We start from the raw sequence: 14241 nt of genomic DNA on the forward strand, positions 1-14241 counted from the left end.
GCGACTCAGCTGGCATAAACACCTTTTCCAATTGATAACATTTATTGTTTCTGCCCTTTATTTTAAGTTTCCACTTCATCCTTAAATATCTGGGAAATTTATGTTAACAATATTAATACAAGTCCTACTTATATTTATCTCTTAAAACACTCTCCTTGGAATGTTCTTGAGTCTTAAACTATTTTAGTATAACAAGGCTGCCATCTAGTGCCTTATGACTATTCCTATTATTCTTCATTTAGTATAATCACTCTTTTTCAGAAATAAGTTTTTGTGATGTACAAAATGTTTTTATGTACCTGAACTGCAAATATAGGCTTTATTTTACTTGCTTCCATCTCAATATCATTGATTTTAGCAAATATTGCCTACACATGCATTTCTTTAGTGGCATTGCAACCTCTGTAAAAGTCTATGCTCAACAACTGCAAGGTTTGATTGCTACGACTGAAGAAGATAAATTCTACCTTTTCAGGAAAAATGACTAAATTGCCACCCCAATGCAGCATTAAAGGATGAGACTGTGTAAAGGAGATGGATGCAATCAGTTGTGAATGCATGCTTAAGTGGTATTAATAAAGAATGTGAGTTTCTGGCTCGTATCACAAATACAGTACCTTAGAATATTTTTCAACATTTTAAATTAAAACCCTAGAATCAGTAAAATAGATTGGTCAGCCTTGTCCTCCCACTAAATCACTGGAAAAATCCTTTTCTGCCTTTTACACATTTAACTTTTACTTGGGTATCTAAATGCAAAGCTATTCCACTCTGTTCAAGTCCATGAAAGAAAAAGGTGGCCTGATCCTCACACTATTTGTAACCTAGTCTTAGGTTAAGATGAAGACATGCTACAAAAGTAGATTCATTAACAGCTTGTCAGACTTGAGCTGGAAGGAACAGGATTGTGCATAGATGCTTACACACCTCATCTGTAGAACAGGATTTAGCCGCAAGAGCGTAAGAAGGTGTTACTGAACCCTTTGAGCTCTATTAGAAGCCATGAAAGCTTCCATACAGAAACAAGACTCCTTCCTCCCTCCCCAGTCTGCTGAACCCTTCACCAGATGTGCTGTAAAAACTATTCACCAAGTTCACGTTTCATGTCCTCCCCAACTCTCCAAGAGGAAAACAGTCTTTCTCCTTGTGAATTAGGAAAGATCATTTCCTCTTTGCAAACTGCCACATACCAAGAAAACTGCTTATCACTATTGTTTCTGTATGTATACTGAGAACACAAGTGACAGTTTTATGAGCTATAAAGTTGTTATCCCTGAGATGACACTGCACGAGTGGCAAAACCATGAATTAATTATGCAGGTCATCCCTAAAAAAGGGCCATACGACCTTTAAAAGCTTACCTATCACATATTTTGTTTCTATCACCTATTTTAAAGGACTTTGATTAAATGTTTTTCTGGCAACTATTCTACCACTTGTAAGTTTGCTTTTCCCTAGTTATGAGCCTTTGCAAAATGCAACAATTTTGCTTTCTGTGACATTCTATTTCCCACCTACCTGCCAGATGTGCCCAACCAGAATTACCAGACAAGAGTTGTAACAAAGCAGCAGGACCAGTATTTTGAAGCAGTCCTGACTGTTAAAGAGTCCTGACTCTTCCCCAGACCTGCCCAACTTCCTCCTATGTTACACATGTAGCTAGAGAAACTCTTCTGAAGTTTCTATAGAGCCTCATGAGAGCCACTCCACTGTAACTCCATTCCTATTCTGCAGGATAATGACAGGAATCATATCAAGTCGTCTGGGGACAGAAGAAAGAAAATTACACATTCATATGCCTCCCCTAATTGATAGAGCATGAGCAAATATGTACTGTGAACGTGGCTTAGCGGGTGCACTGAACATGAATTAGTATCAGTTTTAATATCTTTGGCATCAAGTCATGCAGAGAAAGACATGACTTGATTAATACCCTATTCTAATACTATCTGCATGTTCACTTTACTGGTACAAAAAGGAGCTGACTGACCCCTGACTGGGAAAGTCATGAGTCAGTCACTTCTTCCTAAGTAACTTTCCTTTTGTTTCCTCCATTTCTGCCATTGCTACATGAATTGGTACATGGTTCATGTATTGCTATGGGAATCTGGTCCCCATGGCTAGGAACAGAAGTTACACGTTAACTGGTATAAATAATTGGAAACAGAAGTTCAGCTCATATAAACCACTTTCAAAGTGGCTAAAACCAGTTTAAAATAACCCTGGATGGATGTATTATCAGACTTAACTGATTTAGGTTAAGTCAGTTTAGTAAACTTCTGTCCCAGATCCCCTCCAAATTCATGTTAACTCACAGTCTCCCAACCTCTGAGGATGCTTTGCACCTGCCCTGCAAACCTCCCCTCACAGAGTGGCTGGGCTGGCCTTGGCCCAAGCTGTCTGCTCCAGCCAAACAGGGAGGGGTGCTCTACCTCCACCTTACCACCCCCTGTCCCTCCCCACTTCCCACCTGGGCCACTGCAAGCATGTGGTTGCATTTTCAGAATGAAAAGCGAGTGTCTGTTCACCTTCGCATTGGTTCAATCTATGTAGTTTAGACTAACCTGAAAAGACTGAATTGATTCAGCCTCAAGCTTTTTGACTGTCTGTACTTAACCTATTAGTGTGGGTGGGTATTTCCCAAATGAATTTTTTTGAAGGATTTCAAATTAACAAAGGGCTAGAGAGAGAGAGAGAGAGAGCGAGCAATCCTGAAATACTCATCACAGTTTGAAGAAAGAGTAAAAATAAGGTCATTTTTGGAAGGGTTGAACATATGTATTTAATGCAACAATTAAGTCCTCCTCCAGAGGCACAGTTTCCTATGAAATGGGAGGAGGCGGGGGGAAGGGGAACGGGGAAGGTGCTCTGGTCTAGGTCTCTTTAGAAAAAGCCAGGAATCTTTAATCCCTCATCCAGTATTGCATCTTTTTTGTAGGTGACTCACAATCTCAATCCATGCTCAGATCCAGCAGTTTTTCTTCAGAGTCCGATAGTTCTCATCTCTGTCAAACTTAAAAGTAGACCTGTTTTATAGCACAGAGAATGCCATCACATTTGTAAAATCTGAAGGTTCCAGATGAGTGATCCATGGGGATTTAATGTTGACCTCTAACTTTAAAAGCATAATTCTCTATTGTTTGAGTTAAAGGGACCTGGTTACTTTGGAGACAGTAACAGACTCATCAAACCCGTAAGTGGTCCAGTGCCACAGTGAAATAATCAGGGTTACATGGGTGTTCTCTCTCTTCAACTGGCATAAAAACATTTGAAGGAAGATCTTGTATCCTTGTTCAGTCTACTTCATTAAACACTTAACAGTGTTGCTTTATTTGAAAGTGAAGTAATTTTTGTGACCCAAAGGAAATGCTACAATGATTCCCACTTCCCTGACTTAGGGTGAAAAGGAGAAAAAAGCCCACAGGCGCAGTTTGCAGTGATCTGCCTGGTGACTATAAATAGCATGATACAATCTAGACACATATTTGGACTTTAAGCAAGTATGCACACTTACTCTGAAATTATTTGAAATGAGCAGTGGAAGAGAAGAAAAAAAGGCATTGTGTGTATAAAGCCTGCTAGACTTTCTTGTGTGGCTGTCAGAGGAAGGACCTTAGTCATAGCGGGAAGGTGTTAGGCCACACCTCCCTCTATTTATTTTTTACTGACAATCTGCAAGCTTTTAACTAACAGCCAAACTTTTTTGCTGACACAAGTTTTCACTGATACATGTTTTACATAATGCAAATGTAACTATTTTTCCAGGCCCTGTCCTCTTGCTAGGCCCAAGTTAAAAGGACTAGGTTCAAATTCAGGGGTTCAACATCATAGAATCATAGAAAATTAGGGGTGGAAAGGACCTAAGGAGGTCATCTACTCCAACCACCTGATTCATAGATTCATGAATCTATGAAATTTGCAGCAAGGGAAGCTTAGGTTAGCTATTAGGAATAACATAATCCATGAAAAAATTTAGGAAGTTGACACCATTTCTCCTTGTTCTGTCATCTGCCACCACTGAGAACAGTTGAGCTTTTTCATCTTTGTTACCACAGTTCAGCTGGTTGAAGGCTGCTATTAAATCCTATCGGTAGTTGAAGCCTGCTATTAAATCCTCCCTTAGTCTTCTCTTTTCCAGACTACATAAACCCAGTTCCCTCAGCCTCTTCCCTGCTACGGGTTCATAGCAGGCAGATCGCGCCTGACTAATCTAGTCTCTTTTTATGACCAGGTTACGAAACGCCTGGACACAGGAGGACGGGTGGATGTCGTATACTTAGACTTCAGGAAGGCCTTCGATACGGTATCCCACCCCATACTGGTAAACAAGTTAAGAGGCTGTGACTTGGATGACTACACAGTCTGGTGGGTGGCGAATTGGCTAGAGGGTCGCACCCAGCGAGTCATGGTGGATGGGTCGGTTTCGACCTGGAAGGGTGTGGGCAGTGGAGTCCCGCAGGGCTCGGTCCTTGCACCAATACTCTTCAATGTCTTCATCAGCGACTTGGACGAGGGAGTGAAATGTACTCTGTCCAAGTTTGCAGATGACACAAAGCTATGGGGAGATGTGGACACACCGGAGGGCAGGGAACAGCTGCAGGCAGACCTGGACAGGTTGGACAAGTGGGCAAAAAACAACAGAATGCAGTTCAACAAGGAGAAATGCAAAGTGCTGCACCTAGGGAGGAAAAATATCGAGCACACCTACAGCCTAGGGAATGACCTGCTGGGTGGCACGGAAGTGGAAAGGGATCTTGGAGTCCTAGTGGACTCCAAGATGAACATGAGTCGGCAGTGTGACGAAGCCATCAGAAAAGCTAATGCCACTTTAACTTGCATCATTAGATGCATGACGAATAGGTCCAAGGAGGTGATACTTCCCCTCTATCGGGCGCTGGACAGACCGCAGTTGGAGTACTGCGTACAATTCTGGGCGTCGCACTTCAAGAGGAATGCCGATAACCTGGAGAGGGTCCAGAGAAGGGCCACTCGTATGGTTAAGGGCTTGCAGACCGAGCCCTACGAGGAGAGACTAGAGAAAGTGGACCTTTTCAGCCTCCACAAGAGAAGGGTGAGAGGCAACCTTGTAGCTGCCTATAAGTTCATCATGGGGGCACAGAAGGGAATTGGTGAGGTTTTATTCACCAAGGCGCCCCTGGGGGTTACAAGAAATAATGGACACAAGCTAGCAGAGAGCAGACTTAGACTGGACATTAGGAAGAACTTCTTCACAGTTCGAGTGGCCAAGGTCTGGAACGGGCTCCCAAGGGAGGTGGTGCTCTCCCCTACCCTGGGGGTCTTCAAGAAGAGGTTGGATATGCATCTAGCTGGGGCCATCTAGACCCAGCACTCTTTCCTGCCTATGCAGGGGGTCGGACTCGATGATCTATTGAGGTCCCTTCTGACCCTAACATCTATGAATCTTCTCAGAAGTTATGTGCCTCAGTCCCCTAATCATTTGCACTGCCCTCTGCATTGACTCTCTTCAATTTGCCCATATCCTTTCTGTAGTTGGGGGCCCAAAACTGGACACACGACTCCAAATGTGGCCTTACCACATAGGTGAGAGGAATAATCACTTCTTCAATCTGTTGACAACACTCCTACTAAAGCAGCCCAGTATGCCGTTAGTCTTCTTCACAACAAGGGCACACTGTTGGCTTATATTCAGCTTATTGTCCACTGTAACCTCCAGGTCCTTTTCTGCACAGCTGCTGTTTAAGTCAGTTGGTCCCCAGCCTGTACCGGTGCATGGGATTGTTCCATCCTTTGCATTTGCCCTTATTGAACCTCATGAGATTTCTTTTGGTGCAATCCTCCAATTTGTCAAGGTCTTTCTGAATCTTAACCCTACCCTCAAGCATATCCACTACTCCCCCCAGCTTTTGAATCATATGCAAACTTGCTGAGGACATACTCTATCCTATCTTCCATCAACCACGATAGAAATTTTTTTAAACGTTTGGTTGTCAGTAAGACATTTCCAACTCTGCCATGGATATTGGTCTAAAACCCAGATTATAAAGAAGCGTTAGTGTCAGGAAGAGCATCTGGCTGTAATAACATCTGTCAAATCATCAAGGCTGCTTGCAGTTGGGCAAAAAAACCAAAATGGCACTTTAAACTCGGCATGCTCATGCACATGCCCAGTGCATGCCCAGAAGAAGCAGTGTGTTAGCTGGACCCAGCTTTCCCAATGTCTGTATATATCAGGCACCTAAATGGGGCTCTGTTAGCACTTTTATCTACTAGCCAATTGAATCAGCTTTGGACAAAAGCCCCAAAAAGCCCCCCAGAAGCACCCAATCTGCATAGACACTGCAGACGCAGGTCAAAGTAATTCACTGCTGCTTCTGGTAACTTTTTTTTTCCCCACGTTTGTCAGAGCCTCATGATGTAGATCATGAAATGTACAAGACTGCTAAAGAAAGACAGAGATTGACAAGGGATATGATGCATGTGAGAATGATAAAAGATAAATCTGGGAGATTGTTGACAAACAAGGAGATTAAGGACAGGTGGAAGAACTATTTTGAAAGTCTGATGAAGAAAGAACGCAAGAAGTTTGCAAGCAAATGTCACAAAAAACCAAGGCATAGTGACTGCCATGAGAAAAACAGATGTAAAAAGAGCACTGAACAAAATAAAGAATTGGAAAGCAACAGGACCCAACGAGATAGCTATGGAAGTTTGGAAAGTCTTGGGGAAGAACAAATCAATATACTGTGGAAACTATTTAAAGCGATATTTACAACAGAGAATATGTCAAATGAATGGAGAGGGAGTGTGTTGGTGCCAATATTCAAGCAGAAAGGTGATGTCCAGGATTGTGACAAGTATCGGGGAGTCAAATTGATGTCTCACACTTTAAAAGCGTGGGAAAGAGTGGTGGAGAATCAGTTAAGGACCAAGTTGGTCATTGGAGAAGGCCAGTATGAATTCATACTGACAGCCATTTTTAGCCTAAATTTTTACTGACAGTCAGTAAATTTACTGGAAGGTATTCAGACATGCTCTATGTCAAACAGAAGAAGCAATACACCAATATTGGCTGTATCCAGGGAAGGAATCCTCCTCAAATGTAACCATAGAAAGAACTTCTACAGTGGACAAGAGAATACTGCTATACCAAAAAGGAGAAGAAAACACTGAACACTGGGAAAGGAATCTTAAGAGAAAACAAGTGCAAGTGGGTGACTGGACAGATAAGTTATTTTGATTGAAAATAAAATAAGACTGTGAGGCAGAAAGAACAGACATAGACACCCTGATATAATAGTTTTGTATAATCATCAATTTTCAAAATCTTGTATACTTAAAACATAATTTTCAGAGTAACCTTACACTGGTCTCTACTGGTGGATACACAGTTTTTGAATAGCAGGTAATATAATATATGCACAAAAAAACCTTTTCTTTCGTTGATGTAGGCTCATGTTTGCACAGGTATTAGACTAGATCAACCATGCTACTTGTCAAAATGTAGGATCAATCTTGCCAGATTGTACATCTAAAATGTATAAATTATGTATGTTGAAAAATTATTTATCTTTCTTTTTAGCAAACGTTGTCCTTAAAGTCTAGGCCGATAGAAGTCCATGCACAAGGGCCTAATTTCCTTTTAAAGCATGTGAGTTTTAACAAGCCAACATTCTGCATGCTATAAACTTAGCTCACCAAATTAAAACCACAGCATTGCTAGAACCTTAGCGTATCAATGAAATGACACCCAAAAGAACTCAGTCTGAATGCAACCCAAAGTTGAAATACAGAAGTGGCATAAATCCCGCTAATACCTACCAATCAGTCTAGAAACATCTGTTTCTGTGATTTGGTCATTTGCACCCAGGAGCACAGATTCCATACATATATTTCTGATGCTGATACACGAAGAACTAATCCAGCAATTTGGATGCTTAATTTGCTATTTCGAATTCACTGACATATATCACATTGGTTGAGTAACCAAAGTACAAAAATATAAATGCATTGTGACACAATGTATTCACAATTTGCATACATGCATAATTCAGCTGCAAACCATCACTTTCCTCCATTTTGAATTCACTTACGTGCACCAAATCAGCTTTCAGCCATTCCCTAAAAAACTGGCTTATACACCAGCATGATGCTTAGGGACATGGAGACTTTCTATGAGCAGTAGAGCCAGAGTCCTGAACTCAATTTGTAATACATGTGTCAGAGTATTTTTATTGTGTTCAGCTGACACCTAAATAAAAAGAACATTTTAAATGTGTGGCCCTGCTCCTTTGTGTAGAACTTCTCCATGGTATTATGTATCAATTAATTTTGTAAAGAGAAACATCAATATCTTTGATATACTTGAAAACATATGATGCACTTCAATGACTGATAAAACTTACATTGATTCAAACGTTTTCTAATTATCAAGACCATGTGTTTTTAACAATTCTCTCACACTGTGCCATTTCTATTTTTTTTTTTTAAGTGTGCAATAAAAGTCATGAAAAACCTGTGAAATCAAAATCCTTTTAATAGCAGCAAAGTTTGAAATCCTCAGAGAGTCCAGACACTGAAAACTTAATACCTCATCTAAGATATCTCCCTGTCTAGGCACTATTGCTCCCTGTTCTATATTTATTAGTGCATTCATTGTTCAATTAATTTTAAATACCACAAACGATGAGACTTCTATTACATCTCTTGAGAGACTGTTTCACATCCTAGTAGATTATGCTGATAGGAAAAAATATCCTCTGTTCATCCTAAACTTTTCATTTTTAAATTTCATCATATTCATTACCTCTGGTTTACCGATATCTTGCTGAATAACTTGTCTTCTTCATTTAACCCAGATCATTCACATATCTTTTGATTTCCCTGGCTTTCCCAGTGTAATTTGTTTAGCCAACTACCGTGTATGTGCGTGCGTGCACGAGTGCATGCGTCTTCAATATTTTCTTACAAGCAGTCTCTCCACTTACAACTTAAGAGAGTGCTCATTAATTTGCTAAATCTCTGTTGCTAATGAGCTATATTTAATGGAAAGAGAGGCACTCAGCAAGCCAACAGCCAAGTCCATTTGCCTCACATACCTGCCCCACAGGGACTACTACCCCTGGTCCAGTGATGCCATACTTCCACAGATATATACCAAATCAGCGTTCCACTTTTTAAATACTATATTACAATAATATCAAATGTCTAGTTTGCTCTTCTCCATTACCCTGATGTCTTGTTCCCATCCCTCCTTTCTAAGTTTCACCCTCCAGCATAATACCTGTTATTAGATTATTTCCTTGCAAGTTACTAGCATATTTGCTATATGAATCTCATTCTTCCTAGTTTCTCTAACTTTCATCACATTTTTAGTCTTCTTCACTTCATGTAGGTGGGAAACTCCTGTCACTGTCTACAGGGTCAGGAAAATAAACCAATGGCCAGTATGGGAGCTTTAACTGAGGCCCATCATCTTCCCCTCCAGCTGATACTACCATCATCTCCTAGTTGCTTATTTGTAGCCTTAATCCAGCAGAAGAACAAGGAAAAGAAACATTAGATGCTGGTATATGCAGGTGTACCAGGGGCCTCTAGCAGGCAAGAGGCACAATGACCATGCCCACCGTTTCCTGGCTGGATGTGTGACGTTTCACCTAGGACAGGGTAACAAGTGACAAGGGTGCTACATACTTGACATTTGGCAGCCCTGTATATCTGATACAATTCCTCCTAGCCTTTACAAGTCACTTTCCTAGATTCCAAACCTACAAAAAAGGGGATTGATACTCAGCACTTGATGCACATTACTCAATAACCTGCAAGACTGAGTCTTGCCACTTCACTGAAAAACAAAACAAAGAAAATACAAGCCTTATTAAGGGCAGCACTTACATACATGCTTAAAGATAAAGTTAAGCATGTGTGTAGGTGTTGCTCTGAAGAGGGATGAAACTAATAATTACTAAACTAAAAACTTCACGTATAGGGTACTAGTAGAGTCCCTTTCATCCCTTCATTTTGTAATTTTTTTTTTTTTTAAATCAATCTAGTTTGCTTGAAAGTTTTATTCTTTACATGGGCGACTGGTGTCACCTGAGTTTGGGGGTGTATAATATGTGGGCAGGCCCAGGGGTGAGCCAAATGCCCCATATCCACTCCCGCGTGGGGGAGGAAGGCAGGGCAGTGCTCTGGTGGGCTGGAGTGCTCTCTGACGTCCCAGGCTCCAGAGCACTGGCAGGGAGGGCAGGGCTGGGTAGGGAAGCAGAGCACAGTCCCTGGCCATACAATCGGGCCAGCGGGGATCTGCTCTGGACCTGGTCCCGTCTTGAGCAGTGCCAAGTTGGGATGCATCAACAGCGCCCCCCCCAGCACTTTTGGAGGCCAATCTCGGGGAGGGGGGGGGAATGACACACATGCCCCCACGTACCCCCCCTACCGGTCACCTGTGATTCTTTACAAGCCCATGCTGCTTATAGCTCACAGTTGGCTACCTTTGAACAATACTGTATTTATTTGTGTATCACATACCCTCAAATAAGACATGGACCTTGTTTCTGAATGAAGGGAAAAAAAAGATTTTCCCTTTTAACCAAACCATTCAGAATCAGTCTCTTTATTTAAGATATGCGCACAAAATTTCAATTGCTAATTTTCGGGAAGAAAGTGAGTGTGGTATGTGAATTAATAAGGTATTTATTTTACTGCTGAACACTACTTAGTCTTGTGATGTAAGCAGCAGGAATGCCTCATTGCTGCAGAAATGAGCCAAAGAAGAACATGGCCTTTAAAGAGACAATTTTTATGGTGACCTGAGAATCTCAGAAAACAACAAATGGAACATAAAAGTACCAACCAAATACATGTCTGCTAAAATAAATAAATTATATTATTCCAAATGACCATCCTAGTGAAAGTGCTATTTAAAACATTAAGCCAATGTATTTAGACAAGATCTCTCAGAATCTCTTCATGTTAAAATGTATAGGAGTTTTTTCCCCCAAAATGTAACTCATAAAATTATCTACTTTTCTAATACACAGTTGTCATGGGAATCAAACAGCAGTTAGTTATACACAAATTAATAGGATCACATTTATTTTTTTCCCCTAGCATAATGCAAGAGCCATTAGCTGTAAGAACAAAGCATCTACTTAATTTAAGACCTTACAGGCCCCTCATTACTATCAGATTGGATAACTTTTAAAATCTTTTCATGTAATTTAAATTACTCAAAGTATTCAAAGACTTATCAATGCAAAGCTACAATATCTTTAAAATATTTTAAAACCTGACAAAAGACAAATAAAACTAGTGAGTTAGAGGTGAAAGGCTATCTTGGATATAGCAGAGTTTGTTTCAGACAAGATTTATAGATCCAACCGCTACAGGATAGTGAAAGAATAAGGTCTCTCCTGAAGGTTTCTGAAGTCTGCAAATCTTATTACTGTCATTTATTTTGTAACTCTTAAATGTAATAGCATTTAGTTTTAAAAGACAAAACAAATGTTTACACCCACCATCCAAAACATATGCACAGTACAGATTGATACGCTGAAAGTATTTTTTTAAATGGTACAACTTCTCAGGTGTTCTTCATATAATTAATCAAATGAGTGGATACAAAAGTCCAGCTCTCTAAATACTGGAATTTCTATTTTTGAAATAAGAACAACTTTTGCTGGGTATATAATGCTTGTATGCAATTTTTTATGTTTGATTAAGAATAAATGTAGGACGGAGTTTTACAGCATGTTTTCAATTATGTCTATTATTGGGCAACTATGAGTACTGTGGAAACCTGGTATTTAAGAATTAACCTCAGCTGAGAGATTTTACACTTGAGCTTAAGCGTTTCTGTTGAAAGTATGATTCACTTTAATAATTTCCAAGAAGCGAACTTGTGTCTCAACCTAGTGGCTGACAAATATTATTTGTTTTGCAATTTTATGCATTCTTCAAGTTGTAAAATGAAATTATTAAAACAAATACATAACATTTATTTATTAGATGTTGTATGCCATAAAGTCATTATGAAGCAAGACCTTCAAACGAAGCCTTCAATATCTACATTGCAAAAGCATGGTCAAAGATTAAAGGAAACTAAGTAGCACAACCATTTGTCTTGGCATATATTCAGAGGCAATTCCATTAAAATTTAAATTAAGGTGGGGTAAATCATTAATAATTGGGCCAGATTATGGCAGAGGGCATGTCTGTATGAGATGTTTACTGCAGAGTTGCCCAATTAACTCCACAGTAAAAATGACAGTATCTACATGTGCAATTGTATTTGGATGGAGCAAACTAATTAACTCCGCTGTAGGATACCACTGACAGACAAGTACTATCCTATGGTGGAGTTATTTACTCTGCCACAATGAATGTGTAGATACTGATGGGGCTGGCTGGTGAACAAGATGCCTCAGTGTGGGGGCTGCCTGCCGCCTAGCCCCACACTGAAGCACCCTCATGCCCCAACCAGCCTCTGTGAGTATGTAGAATAGCCCGCGACAAGAAGCTTGGTCTTCCTTCGCCATCACTGATAAACATTTACAGTATATTGTGGTAGCACCTGGAGGCTTCAATCCAGATCATTCCTGCACAGGGGTAATACTTATCTAGGACAGACACTTGTGTTACAGCTAGCTACAGTCAACATGAGATTTCAACATACATGGCATACTTTTTCAGTGGTTGCATCTACATGTGCCCTTTCCTGTGGAGTCGACTAATTAGCTCTGGAATAAAGTGTCATTGTTTGCATGTGTGGTGCTATTAGGCCACAGTCAACTAATTAACTCTACCATAGGATAGTACTGCCTGACAAGTACTATCCTATGGCAGAGTTAGTGTGCTACAGCGCACATGCAGACAATAAAAGGCTGGCTGGGACACAAGGGTGCGACAGTGCAGAGCTACCTGCTCAACCAAGAGGGTTTCTTTGCTCTTTTGCCCCACCTTGATGTGTACTGGGATGGTCCCTTTCTGTGCTTGCAGGATCAGTCCCTTGAGAAACACTCACCCTTCCTAGACTCCCATCTCTCCAATGCTTTTGCCCGTCAGTCCCTCCCCAACTAATCTCCTGAGCTTGTTGAGGTTGGCCTTCCTGAAGCCTAGCACTTCAGCCCTACCAGTTATCTTCCCCACCTTTCGCCGGATAGTGAACTCTATCAATAGGTGGTCACTATCCCCTAGGTTACCTTGTACCTGCAGATCTCCCACCAAGTCATCCCCTGTGGCCAGCACCAAGTCTAGTAAGGCATTTCCCCTAGTGGGAACATTTACTTCCTGTGGTAGGTGAAGATCGTGTAAGCAGGTTAGAAACTTACATGAGCGGATAGACCTGGCTGCCTGCTCCTCCCAGCAGATGTCTGGGAAGTGTAGGTCACCCATGACAAGCAGGTCCTTTGAACACACTGCCTGTCGCACAGCACTTACATGCCCTGCTCCTAAGAAGGGAGAAAACTGCTAGGGGAAGAGCCCTAGCAGTGAGTAATGAGTCCAGCTGCTGGCTGCCAGGGCAACCAGGAGGTCAGCTGACCAGAAGGGGCAGGGCCTGGCTCCCATATAAAGCCCAGGGGCTGAGGCCAGAGGGGCAGTTCCCTGCCAGTGACCAAGGGGGAAGGAGCTCTCTCAGGGATGAAAGGGGAAGTCTGACTGCAGGAGCAGCGTTTGACATTGAGGAGGGATGGAGTATTCCGCAGCAGGCTTGAATGATGTTTTAGCCGGGCAGCTTTAATTTATGTTACAGCCAAGGGGCTTGTGTTTTGTTGTTATTTAAATACCGGTGGTTTGGGAGAGGCTATTAGAGGTTGGAGGAGGCCTCATAGGGGGCACCCAGCCGTGTGGGGACCCCAGTGCCAGCGATGGCACAGCATTCGGGGTGCACTGACCCCAGCCCCAGAAAGGGGGGGCAGTCGAGAAGCCCCAGGATAGGGGGCAGCATTTTGAGAAGCCCAGGAGAGGGCACAGCTTTATTGAGGAGCCCCAGGAGAGGGGGCCACACGTTGAGGAGCCCCAGGAGAGAGGGCCGCACGTTGAGGAGCCCCAGGAGAGGGGACAGAGCAAGACAAGGTCACGCAGGGCCCAGAGAGGGAAAAAGGGGGCCTGATTATAACAAGGCCCAGACCGAACAGTCAATTCCATCAGCGAGGCATGGGCTGCGGTGTAGGGGAGGAAACGAAGCCGCAGATAGTGCCCCCTGGCATCAGGGCAGTAAGAGGGCAGCCTCCCACTAATTAACATCAATTGACTAATTAA

The 14241-nt window shown here is 41.8% G+C and overlaps 1 protein-coding gene across 3 annotated transcripts in view; it reads right to left on the bottom strand.

Moving 5' to 3' along the window:
• The window catches only part of ATRNL1 (attractin like 1), a 1033288-nt gene that overhangs the window by 556758 nt on the left and 462289 nt on the right, over nucleotides 1-14241 (bottom strand). The gene's annotated exons all lie outside the window — the stretch shown is intronic.

This window comes from Alligator mississippiensis, chromosome 6 (assembly GCF_030867095.1).
Source record: "Alligator mississippiensis isolate rAllMis1 chromosome 6, rAllMis1, whole genome shotgun sequence".
NCBI lineage: Eukaryota > Metazoa > Chordata > Crocodylia > Alligatoridae > Alligator > Alligator mississippiensis.